Below are 18,417 nucleotides of genomic sequence, written 5' to 3'. Positions count from 1 at the left end.
CAAAGACAACCGAAGACGCGAATGTCAGAGTAATTTGGATAAGAGAGAAATAAAGAGAAGTAAGGAGTAGTTTGCGGGTTAACTTTAGATGGACGAATATTGAGCAAATATGTGGCCATGTGGAGGGCCTCGGCCCAGAACGTCAGAGGCAGAGAAGAGTGAACAAGCAAAGTGCGAATGATGTCATTAAGAGTACGAAGAGAACGCTCGGCTTTGCCGTTTTGAGGGGAGGTGCAAGGACAGGAGAAACGCAAGAGAATTCCATATTGTAGAAAGAAATTTCGATTTTTAAAGTTGTCAAATTCACGATCATTATCACATTGTATAAATCTTATATGGAGGAAAAAGTGGACCAAGACATAGCGCTGAAAGTTAAGGAATATATTATGAACGTCGGATTTGTTGCGTAAAGGAAAAGTCCAAACATAATGAGTAAAATCATCAAGAATCACGAGATAATACTTAAAACCAGATACACATTCTATTGGTGATGTCCAGAGATCACAATGAAGTAATTCAAAAGGAAAAGTACTAGAGGATTGAGAGGAACTAAAGGGAAGGCGAACATGTTTGCCCAATTGACATGATTGACACATAGAAGAATTATGAGTGTCTCTATGACGAGATATTGAAAATTCACTAAGAAGTGTGGATAACACATTTTTATTGGGATGGCCGAGACGTTGGTGTCACAGATCAACAGAGGTCGCCATAGATGTTGGAGGAGCAGCGGCCAGAACACCATGGAGAGAATATAAATCACCGGAGCTATTGAATCGAGCGATCCCAGCCTTGGTCTGGTAGTCTTTCACAGACAAACCAAAGGGGTCAAACTCAATAGAAACAAGATTATCAGTGGTGATTTGGCGAACAGAAATCAAATTTTTAATAAGAGCAGGAGCTACAAGAACATCACGAAGAAGCAAAGGCTTAGTTGGGGATTGGATTTGAGCCTGACCGACACGGTAAATAGGAATAGAAGATCCATCACCGAGAGTAATAGAGGGAAAAGACGAAGGTGTGGAAGAAGAAAGCAAATTACTCGATGCAGACATATGACGAGAAGCACCAGAATCGAAAATCCAATCCGTACCTGAGTTCCCTTGAGCAGCAAAGTTGTTCATGGCTTGTAGAAAAATAGCTTGGTCCCAGCTCGGAGTCAAAGTAGAGGCCGGTGTAGTCATGGGCGCTTGCGGGTGTGGTGGCGTCGGCAGTAGGGCTGGCATCGGCGTAAAGAGAGAGACACCATCATTATACTATTGCATGTAGGGGGACGATGGAGCGCCATATGATGCATAAGGACTGGTGTTGTAGATTGATGGAGCGTAGGAGGGAGCAGTGTGGTACGCGGCCGTCGGTTGTCGGGACGCGAGGATGGGCGCGCCGGTGTGAGGGCGAGCACCGGGCTGCCAGCCACCGGTATAGGCAGGCGGGGCACCATATGGCGTAGGGGCGGACCAGGGCATAGGCCACGCCTGGACTAGCCCTGTCCATGGATCAGGAGATGGGCGCCATCCGGGCGGCGGTGGTGGTGCAGTTGATGGAGCCGGAGGCGGTGGTGGCGCAGTTGGTGGAGCCGGGGGCGGAGCAGGAGTGGGCGCCGTGCCGAACTGCGGCGGTCTAGGGTTTTTACCCCGGCAGTTTGGACTTGGACGCCAGCCGGATGGTTGAGGAGGTGCTGTTGGTGGAGGTAGAGCTAGAGTAGAGGTAGAGGCGGAGGAGGCCGCGGCCGCGGCGACCTGGGCGGCGACGATGGCGGCGTCCCGCTCGGAGTAGCTGGGCGGCGGCGGCGGCGGGGCCGGCGGGTTAGCCATACCCTAGAATCGTAAGTCTGATACCGTGTAAAATTGTATTGAATAATTGTTGATGCAATATTGTACTAGTACAAGAGGTATATATAAGAGTCAAGCCATATCTGACCTAGCCCTATTATAAATCGAGTAAAAGTCCTAATCCTATTACAAGTTGTATTCTAACATGCAAAATAAAAATAGGCCGTGATCCACAAATGACGTACGATCAATCGATTATGTTATGTGGACTAGATAATCAGCCGAACATCCGCCGATCGGGTGCAGATGGAGCAGAGCTGTTGCTCTACAGGCCGCTGCTAAGGGCACTGTCGAGGCGGATTGACCATCCATCGCTGTGCTTAGGGATGTAAGTGGCAAATAAATGGTGTCCACAATTCTGTTTAGTAAGTTTTTGCTATAGCTTGATAGTTCATTTTCCTCAACAAATAAAAACATTTTTAAACTATCATATCATAAATAAATTTTAAACGGGATTAAACGGGGCCCGGTTGACATCCCTATGTGCTTGGTCCCATGGAACCCAAGGGGTCTTATCGTATAAATTTCAGGGATTTATCCCCAGCCGCCGGAATTATTTGTAGATTCAATCGGAATTACCTCTCAGCTACTCACCACTCGATTTCTCCCTTCGCCTGTCTCCGTTGCAGCTAGAATTATTTATTCACCAACCCACTGATTGGATGGTTTGTGTTCCAAATAAAATTGAATTTTTAATGAGAAAGGCGGATTTTCTGCCCATTTTATTCCGACAGAGAAAATAAAATAAAAGGAGTACATTTTGGCTGTATGGAACTTCTAATGGTTTATATTTATTGAAATCGAAGGGAAACCCATTTTGCTCATATATAAAAGAAAATAAATAGAAGCGAAGAACCAAGAAAACTATGGCCCATGGAGGGAGGATAAAATAAACCTTTGTCACTCAATCTATCGCACAAGTCACATTTTGGTCCTTTCAACTTTTTATTGTATCCATCACCCCCCCCCCCCCCTCCCTCCCCTCCCTCTCTATCTATCTCACTTTCCCTCTCCGTCTCCCTCTCTCCACACCAAATAAACCAGATCCCTCCCACTCGCTAACCACATCGGTGACAATCCCAACTTCTTGGCCACTTCCTCTAGATAAATACTGGACCCTAATAAGTGCCACACGTGTGGCATGGACACAAGGTAACTCCAAACATTTTTCATGACAAGTTTAGTGACGCGAGGATGACAAATTTAGTTGTCAAGCATTGCAACTTTCTTTTTGGATGACAAGTTTCAGTTTTTTGGGGTTTGATTTTTTTTTCTTCATGCCAGACGTGCGTCACTTATCATTTGGGTAAATATTAACAGAGACTGACATATGTGCATTGTATTAAAATTATAGGATTTTATCACCTTCCGTTGAATTGATATAACTTTTTAGTTACACCAAACTGTCTGTTTCAGCAGAGCACACATAAATTTACAAAGTACCACATGTTAGAAGTAAATCTTAGCACTTTATCTCTATGGTACAGTGGTTTATACAAGGGGACAAATATTTTGGGTTGAGAACCTTCCATGTAAATATTTGCATTGTCCCCATGGGCATGAACGCAAATGTTTAAGCTCGACCCCCACTTCTCCAATGCAAACTTTTTCAATTAGTTCCCTTTCTGAAAAAGTTTTATGTTTCTCTATTTATTTTTTATATATTTTTTTGAAATATTTAAAGGCACGGAAAGAATGAAAAAAATTCTCTAAAACATCCGGGTTACCACCCAGGCAACGCTTTCTTTAAAGCCATATAGCTAGGCTGAAAAGCGCTCAATTAATAAAGATTTGGATCTTAGTAGTGATCATAAATTTATATAGATCATGTAACAACAAAGTCTAACCCTCTTCCTGTGCATTGGCTTGTCATAATAGAACAAATCATGAACACAAAGTAAAGATCAATACATAGTGTAGGCAGTTTCTTGCAATTTTTAATGGATTAGATACATAGGGAGGGAGAGATGGGGTCCCTCTCTCATAATAATTGCAAATAGGAGCAGTTAGCACATGAATATAATTTTTATTAAAAGCATCATGCGCATAAGAGAAACACATCCCATCAATATATCCTTAATAAGAGCACACTTCTTTCCTTAATCTCTCCTCTCTCCCTAATAATAAAGCACGGATTGAGTTTGTCGGGTTCACCGACACAATACGCTTTCACCCAGTCGTAATACGCTTTTATGATTACGTTTTGGAATTAACCGCCGAACATTTCATTTTTGCGTGGCGGACTTGGGCTTGCTTTAGTCCAGCCCATACACGTATATTAAAAAAACAAGGGAAAAATTGTGACGCTGGGATTTGATCCCTGGTCTACCTGATGTATGCCCACAAAGCAAACCACTCCGGCTAGGCTAACGTTTGTGCTAATGTAGGCGTTCGGCCTTTAAGAATAGAGTATGAGGCGTACACGGGCTGAGGAAATGAGCACGGGCGTGCTGGGCCGGGCCGACTGCTGCGGCGCACGAGACGGACAAAGGGAGCCGGCTTGACCGCTGGAGGCAGTTTTTCATATTTGTTTACTTACTAAATAGTCCCACCTTGCTATTTTACATAATTTTTTATCAGTTTATATACGTTCTTAGGTTGTCTAGCATCAAGGAGCTGCTTTGGAAATTAAGCAAAGAATATGAGTGAATAAGATTTGTCCTTAATGGAACAAATGAGGGGCAGAGCAATAGGAGAGAGAGGAAGGAAATAGACATTGCATGACAAATAAAAAAGGAAGGAGAAAGGAAAGAGAGGGAGAAAGGAAAGAGAGGAAGGAAATAGACGGCGATTATGTAGATCCATAAAGAAAGGCAATAGACATTACATGAAAAATAAAGAAGTAAAGAGAGAGGTAGGAAATAGACGGTAATTATTGTGGGCGCCATATTAATCGCGGGAGTAATTAACGGGCCGACAAATGGGATTCGTCACATGGATATATAAGGAAAGAAAAAGAAATAAAATAGATTTCTTATGAGAAATAAAGAAGGAAAGAGAGGGGAAGTAAAATAGATGGTAATTAAGGACGTGCGGGAATCGATGGCAGGCGGCCCTCATCTTACGAATAAAAATGAAGTGCCATTCTTATATACTATTTTTTATATATTATTGGTCCTGCCCTCCCAACAGGTCCGTGCGACCCGGCCCAACCATCCCATTTAGGAGATGAGTCAAAAATAGTTGACGGTGACTGGAATCAAACGCGCAATCTCCACTGTTTTTGGTGCTGATCATGTTATCCCGCAAAAAAGGTGTTGATCGTTTTCAACTAAAGTTGAATTTGGTGGTTGTTTGTGTCCTTCACGGACTGGTACTAAACTACTACGATGTAAAATCCAGATCACACAAACACAAGGCGCAAGCATTAGATTATGCAGATTTGACCGGGATCTCAAGCGCGACCGTTCGCTTATCTGTCCATGCGGGAGATGCAATTCTTTATTGGATCCAAGTTTAGATGGAACGTTCGCTGTGTAGTGGACATCGTGACCGACATTGATGACAAAGAAAAGAAGAGGTAACAGGTATTTCATTATGATGATGTTCCATACTACTCCTATGGAGCCCCTCTTTGGACTGTTGGATGCGTATATCCAATGAGACTACTTTTCCGGTTGTTGGCTGGAGCTATCACTACCATTTAGGAGATGAGTCAAAAATAGTTGACGGTGACTGGAATCAAACGCGCAATCTCCACTGTTTTTGGTGCTGATCATGTTATCCCGCAAAAAAGGTGTTGATCGTTTTCAACTAAAGTTGAATTTGGTGGTTGTTTGTGTCCTTCACGGACTGGTACTAAACTACTACGATGTAAAATCCAGATCACACAAACACAAGGCGCAAGCATTAGATTATGCAGATTTGACCGGGATCTCAAGCGCGACCGTTCGCTTATCTGTCCATGCGGGGGATGCAATTCTTTATTGGATCCAAGTTTAGATGGAACGTTCGCTGTGTAGTGGACATCGTGACCGACATTGATGACAAAGAAAAGAAGAGGTAACAGGTATTTCATTATGATGATGTTCCATACTACTCCTATGGAGCCCCTCTTTGGACTGTTGGATGCGTATATCCAATGAGACTACTTTTCCGGTTGTTGGCTGGAGCTATCACTATGACTGCAAATTTCTTTTCAGTCAAGTAAATTTATATGCTCACCAGAAACCAACGACAGGTCAACACTTATCAGCAGTTTGCAATCTTTATTAGACTATGCCTAAGCCAAATGTTGATTTTAGTTAGGCAATGTAGAAAACATGGTCGTGATTTATGTAGATTGGACAGTCCCTTCAAAATGCATTTTTCAATCTTGAGTGGACGATTATATGTTTTCTTATAGAAATTGACTATATGTTTGATGGATTGACTAATTATTTTTGCCCCATCAGATTAAACTATGTCTTAATTTGAAGGTACAATTTAGGCTGCCGGTGCTGGTTTGTTTATTGTACTAATTATGCTCTTTAGACAGAGATATGTTGTCTTCCTCATTCCTCAGTCGTTATGAGCTCCGCATAGATCGGTGACCCGGTTAATCCTGATTTATTGCAACATATGTTTTCTCCACACAGGTCTAAATAATGCAACCTCTTCTTAGGCTGTGGAAATATGATTCGGATGGAGGTTGATGGACTAGAGCAATTAAAGGGATGTGATATTTTCTTCTCCCGTTGCAACGCACGGGCATATGTCCTAGTCCTAGTCCTAGTCCTAGTAATAATAAAGCACGGGTTGAGTCTGTCGGGTTCACCGTCATGGCGTTTTTGCAGAGAAGTCCCTGATGTTTTAGGTAATGAACCCGCCGTCTTTTTTAAGTGGATATGGTAGAACACGTAACGATTCGGGTTTTTTCTCGCCCTCCCATAGCCTCGACCGCACACCGGTCGTCCCCATCGAGAAACACACCCCCTCCTGCCCCCACACACCAGTCTCCGGCGAGATCCCATCGATCTCCGGCGTGCGGCGCCGCCTCCCTCATCCGGCAGGAGGAAAGGAACCGTTTGCTGCCCCCGCACGCACCCATACTTGTCGGCTCCGCCGAGTCCCCCTGCGGCACCAATCTCAAGAGCCCCTCCAACTGCTCCGACAGCTCGATTCCGTGCATCCCGGCTCGATTGCTTCAGGAAGGAGCAGGATGACGACGAGGCGGAGCTCCTAGACACTGTTTGAATTTTGAAGTAAACACTTTTTTTAGCTCTTTTACAGTTAAAAATGCATGCTTGCAATATATAGCTGCTAATCTGATGCTCCAATCTTTAATTTGCTAATATGATAGTCACTTTTTTAGCTCTTTTACAGTTAAAAATGCATGCTTGCAATATATAGCTGCTAATCTGATGCTCCAATCTTTAATTTGCTAATCTGATATTCAACTCTTTCAGGGATAAGCTGGTCAATACAGGAAAATCTAAAAGAATGCGACTAAAATCAATATTTGAAGGTACAGCCTGTATTGATTATGTTACTGCAGAAATTAATATTGTGGTCTGTTATTGGGAATCATGAGTTTCCTGACAATGAGACCCATTAGTTAGAATCTATTATGCTGGGATCTTTGCTTCGCATCCCATATGTGCCAAGTTACAGGTAGAACCGTGTATCGAATTTATTGTGCTGGGATCTTTGCTTCGCGTCTCATATGTGCAAGTATGCCAGTGAGACTGGCTCGGCTCTAACCATGATGATTTTCTTTTCTTGGCAGATGTTCAAAATCAAACAGGATGACTACCTGAAGTACGAGCCTCAGAAATCGTAAGAAGCAGAAGTTATTGGTACTTGCTCGCACTCATTTCTCATGTTGATGCTCAGGCATAACCTCACAAAGCTTTGGCACACACTCACTTATAATCAGGGCTCGCTTAATTTTATCTTTCTAATTCTTTTGAGAAATACCATATCAATATTATTTGTGATGACTTGTCAGTCATAATTTCCAGTCATGTAATATCCCATTATATTATTAGTATTAGGCGTTAGCCAGATACTAATCTTCGGTTGGCTGTGAATGTAAGCTTTGTGTTCTCCTTTGTTTTTATCTGATTATGCTATGAAAAGAAGAGTAAATATTTTTTCTGTGATGGTGAGTTGTTAGTTCTGTATGATTTCAGAGCACATTGTCATGGGTTAGCATGAAGAGAGTAATAACCGTGCCTGCTGAAAATAATTCAGCAAGTGGGTGGTTTACATAATTATATGAGTTAGAACCTTGCTATACACACGATAGTACACAGATGATTTCTGAAAGATGCTGAAGATCGCACCATTTGGTGCACGCAGCAGCACTGCTCCACCGTTTGATATAAGTGTTGGCTGCATGTCGTGTCTGTACTGTCGTCTGCACAACAATATCTTATTGGTTATAGGAACTGGATGTAGGTATTAACAGTATTTTGGAAAAAGGGTAGCATAGAATTAGTTAGTGTTGTTCTTGCTTGGATTATGAGAAGATCAGCATGTGCAATAAAATCTATAGCTATCTTGCTCTACTATTCAAACCATATTCTTGCTATAATTTGTTCTGAGCTCCCAGTTTCTGTATAAGTCTATTGGTCCGGATTTTTAGCATTGTGTATGTATAGTGTGCTTTTCTACTCCTTGGGTACATAAATGCACACAAGGTTTTGAGTACTAAACAGAAGCAACAGAAAAGGCGTGATTAAAACTTCTATACGTTCTCATTTGTTTGAATCAAACCTTTACTTTTAGAAACATTTCCAATTTGGTAAATATGGATCTTACCTCACCTTATGCTATGTTTTTTTGGGTAGAATAGAACCTATAGATTCAGTTATTTGGCTCATCTTTAGTGAAATTTGTATGGTTTTATGTGCATCTGTATAGGTTATATAATCCATTTGACTTCAAATGCAGCATGCTTTATGATGGATTTATAATTGATTTCCAATTTACTTAGTTGATCTTCTCATTACCAATGCATATAAGTATTGAACTGTGTATATGGACACATCAATTCAACCTCTCATCTGTGTGAGGCAGTACAACTTAATATGCAATCTGAAGTGCTGCACCACCCGAGCATTACATGTAATAATTTTTCTACTTTCTGTAGAAGTTACAATAAAGCTTCTCTTGAGAAGCTAGATCATAAGGCAGTCATATATTGGGTTTCAGACATAGACAATGCACCTGGGAATATCAATCATATATTGGGTTTTAGACAAAAGCAATGCAGCTAGGTATAAATATAAAGTTAGAACTGTCTTGGAGTTGTTCTCTGGCTGAGGTAGGAAGTAGGAAACGTGCCTATGGTCGCCCCTGCACCTGGAGATCGCGGCCATGGCCGCCCTGAGGCCGGAGTTCATCATTATCTCCTTCCACCTGCCATGTATAAATTAAAAAAATAATACATTGATTTTTTAGAAATAAATAAAATAAGAAATACTCATTGTAACCTTAATTCTGACGTTTGCAAAAATTGAATTAAAAAATGTTGCATAATGACACGTGGAGCAGATTATATTTCATTTTTCGCCCAGTGCAACGCACGGGCATTTGTACTAGCAAACCCATCTTGCTATGTAAACTGTAACTGTTTTTGTCTCTCTATGAATATGAGCAACCTGCTATGTACGACTATCTAGATGACCTTGATGAAAAATATAAACATTATAAATTTGGAGGAAGGAGAACAAACGGTTGCAGAAAGCAAACTGGTACGAAAAGATGAAAATGGGCACCTTTGGCAAATTCGGAAATCAAGAACATAGATATAGTAAACTCAGGTTTAATTTCTTCAAAGTAGATACTTCATGCTTGAGATCTTGTACCATGCAGCGAGAGTGCACATGTACTGTTTACAATTTCAGGGATGGTACCAACCCCATTAGGCCTAATGTGATTCTGTCAAGGACAGATGGCAACAACGCTGCTGTTGCTGCAGGGGCTGGCATATCTGGGAAAGAACCAGTAATCCAAACTAAAACAGTTGACACGAGTCCTAAGCATCCCTTTGTAGAAAAACAATGCAGCCATCCATCCAAGCGCTTCATACTGGTCTAATGACAGATAACTGACGAGATGTTAGCTTATCTGAAGGTACTCATATTCCTCCAAAATCGAAATTCCCAGACCATGAACTCAGAACCCAGCTAGTAGCTGAAGAGGCCTTCTGTAGCAAGATGAAGATATCTGGCAACTTGTCATGTAAAATTCCAACTGTTGTGAGCCTGGACATAGTGGTTGGGCAGGACAAACAGAGGAGCAGTGAGGGACACATGAAGGCGCAGCAGTTAAGGCAGAACCCATGGAGGAGATTATTAGGCTCAACAAAAAAGAAGAAAAGGAAGACCAGGTTTAGACTTGCTCACGCCGTGCAGCTATATGGGACCTCGCGCTAGCCAACTATGCCCCCACCACACTTACTGGACTACAAGCAAAACAAACCTCCTTGTTAGTGACAGGGCCAAACAAATCAAGGATGGCTCCGGATTCTGTATACCTGCAAGTATCAACAAGGGATTTTGGCCTTGTTAATTCATGTATCAACAAAGTATGACACACACAAGATTAGTTTGAATTTAGAAGCAATGAGCGAGACTCAGAGTGCATACATCACGCACAATTGAAAACAAGAAACAAGAAAAATAATATGGAGCCTACAACTCTAATCTGTCTGAAGCCTTGGATTTTCTTTTACGAAATATGAACCTGCTTCAGGGCAACATAGCTAGATAAAAGAAGAGCAGTAACATTCTACCAACATGATAAATCAAGCCCTCAGTTGGGAAATTCACAGTATATATATGTGAGTTGCAACTTAGCTCTCAGTAGACACAGACGCTCAATCTTTCATATCCTATTTGTCTCTTCACTGGTACTGTTGTACATATATTTACCACCTAAAAAACGTGTACGTATAATCGTATATATGGGGCAGGAAGAGGCCCGTCGTCGTCGCGGCCGTCCGCACCCATCGATTGATCTCCTTCAGCCAGTTATTGTTGCCTGTATGTACGTATACCAAGAATCTACCGGCTGATCCTTGTATGGTTATTAAGGAGGTTTGGAGAAAATATTAGTACTACTACTCTAACTTGTACCAGGGCTGCCGGTGGAAGGTAGCGCTGCAGGTCGAGCGGGGCGGCGCTCCGGTGGCGACGACGGCGGGGCCCGGGCGGATCTGGACGGAGTGGATCCATTTCCGGCAGATTTGGCGTGGAGGCGGCCGGATCAGGCGAGATTGTGGGCCGGCGGCGCCATGGAGGTCCCTGTCCAGCAAGAGGAGAGAGGTGAAAGGAGATCGAGAAGAAGGAGGAGAAGGGAGAGGGGCGAGGTGGAGGAGCAGCCGGAGGTCCGGCGTGGAAGTTCGCCGGCGGCAGGGCGTGGCGGAGGTATGGGGTCGCCGGCGAGGCGGCTTGCGGGCGTGAGGGGAGCTGCGGGCGGCGGCGCGGTCTGGTTCAGGCCCGGGCGGGATTAGAGGGGTTTTTTGTAAAACCGAAACGTTTTCCCAGTTTTAACTTAAAAAGGGACTGCGGGTTCTAATTTCAAAAAGCAAAAAGACTTTTCTGTAAACATGCCGCGACGGTGAGAGTGGATGCTAGCTTTCCTACTATGGGATCCAATCCTATAAATTAAAGGACGAACGTAGGAAAAATTTCGAAGGATTTCAATCCTTCGAAAATCCTATAGAATTCCTTTAAATCAAAGGAGCCCTAATATAGGACGTTTTAAAGACTTGCGATCTCTACTTTTTAGAAAACACTTGAACGCATACGGACACAACTGCTATCCCTCTCATGGGGTAAAAAGAAAGATTTCTGAACCGTCGCCTCTTGACCACAAGATATAGATAGTAATTCGATCCTCTTAAACAACGATTCTGGATAACATCAAAAGGAGATTAGCCTGACATGCACATAAAGTATTACTGTAAAACAACAAATTATCAACTTCAGGTTATAGTTACGTCATTTTCTTCAGGATTTTAAAGGTTCTTCATCCCCCTTAGCAGCTAGCACAAAGGTCTCCAGGAAAATTTTATTACCTTAGCAGCTAGTGGGAATATTTGGACCACATGATCACAAAGCTACACTTTCACTAGTAGCAGTTCTACCTCCATCACATCAATCAACTTTTAACACTTGTTCGATAAGCATAGAAGCATTGCCTTGGCCCCTACAGACTATAGACAGCTATCTCACCTTCCGAGTCCTGGGTTGAGTGACAGGGACACAAGGGAGATCGATCATGACTTCCCTGCCCATTTTTATTCTGTTTTTCTCCTATAGTGTCGCTCATAATTGGTGCACATGACCGCATGGGACATGTGGTTAGCAAACTAAAAATTCATATAATTGGTGCACATGTTTTTTCCAACACAAAATAAAATTTAAAAGCGCCTCAAATACCATTTCTTTGTAATATAAAGTGCCACATCTTCTGGTGGAAATTTGTGGCCCTATTTGCCTCTACTTATCACCTAGCCACCTTTTTAGCAATGACAATGTAATCATGCATGCATATATTGAGTAGCATGACACGTGCACGCACAAGTTGACTTAGGACAAGACCACTAAAAAGCCACGCATAATTTGGCACCTATAGTCCTACGTGAAGGGGGGCAGCTGGCCTCTTTTTCTTGAGTTGACCACTGCTCTAGTGCCCTTGGGAATTGCATAAAGAAATATTTCTGGCAGGGGCAATATCCCGGAAATAGTCTCAGGACTTTTGCAAGAGAACTTTTTCGTTTTTGTGAGAATATCAAAGCACCTTGTCGTTTTGTCCATGGGCTAACTTAGCTAGCTCATAAGTGGGATGTGCAACTCATCGTGGACAGATGGATTAGACGTGTGGGTTCCAGTTTGGTTCATGATTCACCACACTGAGCTTTCTCCGTGAAAGGTAGAGGAAGAGGTCCATCATGAATCCTCAACTATGGTGCTGCTTGCTCCCACTAAACTGTCAAATGCAAAACCAGGTACTCTGGTTCTGATCTTTGTTTGAATGTTTGTGCTAAACTTAAAATGGTGGGCTAGTTGATTTATCCATAAGTTATTAAGTTTTGCTACACAAAACTTGAAGTCAACGGGAAGTTAGTGCGGAATGTGCGAAACCAAATTTCTGAATCGTTGCGCCGATATGCGGCTCACTCTGCCAATTTCTCTCCAAACCAGGAAGGTCGATCATGAAACCTCAACTATGGCGCTTGCTCCTGCTAAATCGGCAAATGTAAAACCATATACTTTGATTCTGATCTTTGTTTGATCGTTTGGCTAAACGCTAGTTCAGATATGGGTGGTGGTTATGGGTTTTAGGGTTTCCAGTAAAAACTAAATAACATGGGCATAGAGAATACTATAAAATGAGAATACAGACCAACTCATAAAATAAAGACACATTGAGTAGTAGTTCATGTACTTTCGTGCATGGGACAGCTGCTAGTAAGATATGCTTGGATTATTTCTTGCAAGTTAACATTTCACACCAATCCGGTAGTCCATGAATTGTTTCACATTTCCTCCAAACGAAGGAGTAAAAAACTAACGTACATCCATGTTACAAACATACTGGAGTGAACATCTGGACTACCATTTTTTTTACTGGGCACACATACTTGTAGGCTCCATTTGCTTTCTCTAGGTCCATGATTATTGTTTGGACTGAACTCCGCCTAAGATTTCGATTGTCGCGTCTAATATGGCCGATTTTCTAGTTGAGAAGTGAAGTTGACCAAGCATCAATGGTAAAGATCTATGAACAATCAAATTCTAAAATAGTGAACTATGGCAAATAGCGGCAGCCATAAAATAAACTAATCAGGGCTATAGCACCGTTAAATCACGCAATATCACGTTAAGGTCCCTAAATTGTACTACATAGGTGTCATTTCATGGGACCGTGTTAAAAACGATGTAGTAACCTTATTTCGTCGTTATAGCCTGCTATTCAAAACTTTTTGAACAAATGCATAGTACTACCTCTGTAAATAAATATAATATCGCTTAGATAACTATATTAGTGATCTAAATGATCTTATAATTTTTCTTTTACAGAGGGAGTACATTGCAAGTAGCTACGGGAATATTTGGACTACATCACCAAGGTACACTTTCACTAGGAGCAGTCTACCAAGCGTGGTGACGGATTGTGATGCTGCGTATGCAGGCATAGGATGCAAAAGAAGTAGAACAGGTCCAAACAGAGGAGATCCTCTCCTTAAAAGGAGGGGTGACCATGCAGGATTGCTGAAAAAAAAGGAAGAAACCCCTGTGCATTGGATTCTCTCAGCTGGTTCCCATGCAGATATAGCCCCATAGTACATGCATGGTTTCACTTCCCATCAACACACTGCAATGCAACAGTATCCTACCAGTGTTTAGAGAGACTTGACAAATCCGGGCCCTCAAACGACCGCGGACACGCCCGGGCGCATCCACGGACATTGACCGGGCACTCCTCAAATTGCATCGTCCACATCCGTGTCTCTCATATCCAAACCCTTGTATCCATACTATATCATGCAACGTTGATGAAACTACGTAGATCAGCTCCGGACATAGAAATAGCATAATAGTTCACCAAAAGATCCACCAAAATTCACATAAACAACAGACAACTTTATACTACATCTAAAACTTGACATTAAAATCAACTTCACCACTTCCGGGCCGGCCCTTTCCCCTTCTGGTCGCTGGCATAGTTGTACCCGTCTGCGGCTGGTGGAGGATCATCCGATTCGTCGGAGGAGGAGCCTGTCGGTGTCAAAACCGGCAAATCTCGGGTAGGGGGTCCCGAACTGTGCGTTTGAGGATCGAAGGTAACAGGAGACATGGGACACGATGTTTACCCAGGTTCGGGCCCTCTTAATAGAGGTAATACCCTACTTCCTGCTTGATTGACTTTGATGAATATAGGGGTTACAAGAGTTGATCTACCTCGAGATCGTAATGGCCAAACCCTAGATGTCTAGCCTGTATGTCTTGTGTTCTGTCCTACGGATTAAACCCTCAAGTTTATATAGACACCGGAGGGGCCTAGGGTTGTACAAAGTCGGTTTACAGAGAAAGGAATCTTCATATCCGAGCGCCAAGCTTGCCATCCACGCAAAGGAGAGACCCATCCGGACACGGGTGAAGGCCTTCCATCTTGTATCTTCACGGCCCATCAGTCCGGCCCATGTCACATAGCCCGAACGTCCGGGGACCCCCTAATCCAGGACTCCCTCAGTAGCCCCTGAACCAGGCTTCAATGACGATGTGTCTGGCGCGCAGATTGTCTTCGGCATTGCGAGGTGGGTTCCTCCTCCGAATACTTCAAAGCTGTTGAACAAGAGAACTATATCCGGCTCCGCATAACAGTTACAACCCTTAACCACAAGGGCAAAAATATTTAAACAAAATAGGGCATGTCCACTGACAGCTTTTTCGGCGAGACATCACGTCTGGCCTTATTATTATCTTGAACCGTTTTGTGGCCTCCCGCTGCGTGTTTCGAGACACGGCGCCCAAGTTTCAATCCTTTCCGTCCCCGCCAAACACTCCAGCCATGTCTAGATCTGGCTCTCAAGGCAAGTGGGTGGCCTCCTCCGTGACGGAGAAGGACATCAAGGAGCTCCGGGAGGCGAGGTACTTGACAGCGGAAATCACACACAGGCTCCCTGTCGAAGAGCAAGTTATCACCACTCCCGAGCCCGGTGAAAGGGTTGTGTTCATCCCTCACTTCCTCCGCAGACTAGGGTTTCCCCTCCACCCCTTTGTTCGAGGTCTCATATTCTATTACGGGCTAGATTTTCACAATCTAGCCCCAAACTCCCTCCTCCACATCTTGGCATTCATTGTCGTGTGTGAAGCATTCCTTCGCATCCCCCCACACTTCGGCCTGTGGCTCAAGGCTTTCAACGTAAAGCCGAAGGTGGTCGACGGAGAGCACGCGGATTGCAGCGGCGCCATGGTGAGCAAACTCCCCAACGTCACCTGGCCCCGATGGGCCTTCGTGGAGACCGTCAAGACGTGGCAGCAGGAGTGGTTCTACATCACCGAACCTCGTGGCACCAAGTGGGCGGCCGCCCCTGCTTTCAGATCCTGACCCCCGCTGTGGCTCGCGTCGTGGACCAACAAGGGTCTGGACTGGGGATCATCCACTAGTAGAAAAAGGGCCATTTGTCCCGGTTCATAAGGCCCATCTATCCCGGTTGGGGAACCGGGACTAAAGTGTCGTTACTAATGCCCTAGGCCTTTAGTCCCGGTTCTTATACGAACCGGGATAGATGGGCCTCCACGTGGCCGCTCCGGCGAGCCCAGGCAGGAGGCCCTTTAGTCCTGGTTGGTGGCACCAACCGGGACCAATAGGCATCCACGCGTCAGCTGTTCAGGGGCTAGGGTTTTTGTTTTTTTTCTGAAAGGGGTGGGGTGGATTTGGGGGTTTTGTATGGTTAATTAAGGTGTTTCATATATTGTGTTAGGTAGCTAATTAATTAATAGAGAGAAGTGTCCTCTTTTATCTCCGTGCTTGGTCGACGCTCCATACTATACGTATAGAGAGGCCCTCGACACGCTAGCTAGTAAGAAAATGAAGGAAACCATTAAGTACAGAAGTTCGTCATGCATACCGAGAGAAGTGATCGACCTCTCCTTCTCCGAGAGATTGGTCGAACAACAAGTTTTCGTATTATCTATCCGATGCTACTGGCTACATACATATACAATATGTAAGATCTCTTACAATCCCCTAGCATTTGAACTCAAGTTCCACATGGTATTCTCCGGCTTTATTGATGACGTGGTCAAGAAAGAATCTCGCCAATTCCTCTTGAATTGCTTTCATGCGATCTTGTGGTAGGAGTTCATTCCGCATCTGCCACGTCTAATTTGAAGAAGGGGGTTAATACATATATATGAATGAAACTCAACAGAAATGATGGTGTAATAAAATGAAATTGTGAATATTATTGCTTATGCACTTCATATTGTCTTTTGGAGTAGCCCCGCTTATGTTTGCAAGTCGCGTTGTAGATGAACTCGCACACCTAGTATCCACAGTAATCATTCCCTTGTTCCTGCCACAAGCACTTTACGAGAAATAGAGGTCAATCAAACTGATAATGAAGCATTATAAATGGCATTGATGAAAGTAGCTAGAATCAATGGGAGATGCGCGCAACTAGCTAGCTAGTAGTACTTACTTTCGGGTATGTATATCGCAGCTCCTTCGGCAGTCCCGGAGCTTCTGCGGTGAACTTTTTCCAAACCCTGCAAGACAAAGAAAATAATTATTACTTGAAATATCAGGAAATGAACAAAAAGTTGTCGATATGGTGCGATAATGATCGATTGAACTTACTTGTTGAGAATTTTAGTCATGTCCGCATAGGTCTCGGGATCTTTTCGTCTCGAGTCTAAGACGGTTACTAGTCCCTGCTCAAGCTTAATCTCCAGGAGAATATAGTGGAAGCTCCGCACGCATGCATAACTCATCAATTACATTACTATAACCTCGCTCGAGTAATAAGGGAAACCGAATATGCACACGACAGTAACACTCACTCGAAGTTGTAAGGAAAGAGTATTAAATCTTTGTTTTGATTTATTATCAATGATTTGAGCAAGTTGGCCTCGGCATCTCTGGCGCTCTATTTAACCTGAATTTCATCTATGAGATTTGTGTTAATGAACCCAAATCATACATTTCTGCTTTCCTGCACTCGACGATCTTCAATCTGCATAATATAGTGAGGATAATTATAAATACATGCAATGAAAGAGCTGTGCTATATATAGAGACTTAATGACAGAAGTAGTACTTACAGACAGTAGCAAGTGACCGTTAATTTATCGAGGGCCTTTTGATTGAAGAACTGGAAGAACTCCTCAAATGGAACATACAACAGATCAATTCCAACGAGGTCGTGCTCCTCTTTAACTCTCAGATACAAGTATCCGTCCCCCCAGACTCTCTACAGGTTTTCATGTACCAATCATGGAATCTTCGCATCATCGTTGTTAGAGATTTTTCATCTTTGACGAGAGGCTTCCCGTACTCGTATCTGTGTTCGTCCACCTCCAAGAAATCATAATGTACATAGTCGGGCAGGTAATCTCGAAGATTGCTATAACCGGGCACCATCCCCGGATCATTAGCGACGATGTCGCTAGACACATTGAGTGGGGGCACGATTGGTTCGCTTGTTCGCCGAGCTGGGCAATTTTTGTCCCAGCTACTCATCGTTCTTTTAACCTTTGATCACTGACAGTACTTCCCGACCGCTCCGCTTCGAGATATACCTTTTCAGTAACGTGCTCATAGTTGGTTTTCGGCGGAGACTTTGGTGGTTTCCTCAGTGCATCGATAGTGCGCTTTGCTTTCACCGGATCTACCTTCTCCTACGGAGGTGGATGTCTATTTGCTTTCACCCCTTCAAAGAAGTCCTGAACTTCTTTTTGCACGATCTTCTTGTTTTCTTCCACGGTCCTCTCGTACGGTAACTTCTCTAGAGGCTTGAGAGGTGGACCGTATCTGTATTGCCTCCCGCCTCTGGTTGTACTGCTAGACGCCGGTGCAGACGGAGCGGCTGCGGCTGTCTTCTTTCGTGCTTGCTTACGAGGCGCAGGAGAAGGACTACGAC

At 43.5% G+C, this 18,417-nt stretch overlaps 2 long non-coding RNA genes across 2 annotated transcripts; one reads left to right on the top strand and one right to left on the bottom strand.

Annotated features, from left to right (window-relative positions):
* Window positions 1-6,706: 6,706 nt before the first annotated feature.
* LOC109760940 (uncharacterized) lies at window positions 6,707-8,508 on the top strand. Its single transcript, XR_002232402.3, has 3 exons — window positions 6,707-7,015; window positions 7,220-7,278; window positions 7,540-8,508. It is a non-coding gene; the product is annotated as an uncharacterized lncRNA (long non-coding RNA).
* Window positions 8,509-8,782: 274 nt separating this feature from the next.
* Window positions 8,783-11,258, bottom strand: LOC141027914 (uncharacterized). The gene is made up of 2 exons (XR_012189909.1): window positions 10,898-11,258; window positions 8,783-9,176 (listed from the first exon to the last, which is right to left on the bottom strand). It is a non-coding gene; the product is annotated as an uncharacterized lncRNA (long non-coding RNA).
* Window positions 11,259-18,417: the final 7,159 nt, after the last annotated feature.

The sequence above is a fragment of the Aegilops tauschii genome, chromosome 7, assembly GCF_002575655.3.
Source record: "Aegilops tauschii subsp. strangulata cultivar AL8/78 chromosome 7, Aet v6.0, whole genome shotgun sequence".
Lineage (NCBI taxonomy): Eukaryota > Viridiplantae > Streptophyta > Magnoliopsida > Poales > Poaceae > Aegilops > Aegilops tauschii.
The sequence above is the reverse complement of the archived record's forward strand: the minus strand, read 5'-3'. Positions and strand labels throughout refer to the sequence as shown.